The sequence below is a fragment of the Pteropus alecto genome, unplaced genomic scaffold (assembly GCF_000325575.1).
Source record: "Pteropus alecto unplaced genomic scaffold, ASM32557v1 scaffold110, whole genome shotgun sequence".
Lineage (NCBI taxonomy): Eukaryota > Metazoa > Chordata > Mammalia > Chiroptera > Pteropodidae > Pteropus > Pteropus alecto.
In genome coordinates, this window is record NW_006431920.1 from 3,197,100 (window position 1) to 3,198,713 (window position 1,614).

Genomic DNA, 1,614 nt, shown 5'->3' on the forward strand with positions numbered 1-1,614 from the left:
AGCAATAGACCCTAATTTTGTCCTAACCTCTTAGGCCTCTTATCCTCTCCCAAAGGAATCATTGTCACTGAGACGGAAAGTTCATAAAGGCAGGTATGGAGGGTACCCCTAAGCCGAGCACATTGCTTAGTGTGAACTAAATACTCAATTAACTTCTTTGAATGAATTAATGGATTCACGGATGTATGGATGCAATAGGACTCAACACAAGTTTTCCTATTAATTTCATTCCACCACCGGCAATACACAGACATACACACAAACATACATGCCTCTAACTTCTGTAACTTTTCCTTATAAAATCAAAACTAATGTAGGACAATGAGAAAAAATAAAAACCTTACAACTTCTAAGATTTTAAGAATGGGATATCTGAAGAGCGTAGTTTGGTCATGCAGCTTCTCACGAAACTGTATCACTCTTTGCTGGTCAAGTCAACTAAAGTATTAGAATTCACGGGTCAGCAGAAGCAAGTCTCAGTAATATCGCAGGAAAAAATGTCAACTTGCTTTAGTATAGCAGGCAGAAGATATGAACAGAAATAAATGCTTTCTCATAACTTCTCCAAGTACTGTAGGTCACAGTGCTTATGCTTTTGTGACTCGCAAATTGATTTAGCATGTGTCACAGTTCAAAACAATCATCAGAGCTGATCCTTGCTATTTCTGAGTCAAAGCAGATTTATGTCAAGTCACCAGCACATTATATAAGTAAGTCAGATGCTAGTATAAAATGTTCCTGGGTTCAAGAATATCCATGTCAAATGATAAAAACAACAGACACGTTTTCATATTTAGCTTTCACAAATAGCTCGTATCCAGCCTTCCTGAAAAAATACTACTAATAATAATTCCTGAAAAAGATTTTCCAAAGAGCTGAACTTGGTCATTAAATGATTAGAAACTCAGAATGGGAGAAGTTGTAGAAAGAAGGGATTGGCAGTAAGTGTTAAAATCAGTTTCATGGGTGTTTATATCATTGTAGGAGTATGATAGTTTAAAATATTGTTAATGTAATTTTTTTAAACTTTTCATTACGGAAAATTTCAAATATATACAAAAGAAAAAAAAAAAGGATAATGAACTCCCGTATACCCATACTCAGCTTCAACAATTATCAACACTAGTCCAACTTTGCTGCTTCTCTATTTCGTTCCACTTTCATTAATAGCCATTTCCTAATATTGGATTATTAGAAGCAAATCCCAGGCCATATACTTTCATTAATGAGTATTTCAATATGCATATTTAAAAGATAAGGGCTTTTACAGCAAACATAACCACAATAACATAATCATACCAAAATACAAAACATAAAAATTATTTCTTAATCTTATCTAATATCTAAGATGTGTGCACATTTGAAAAAAATTATTTATTTTTCGTTTTATAGGTAATGGGAGTATATAAACCCAAGTCAGAAGTCTCAGGTTCACTAAAGTTACCTCGTTTGGGAATAGATGTTAAATTTGTTGTTTTATTTTATGTAACATATACATATAACATATATATATATACATATATATATATACATATACATATATATATTAAATCAATAAAATGGAGACAATAATGACTACCTTCAACTATTATTTTAAATATTAGAAGAAAACAC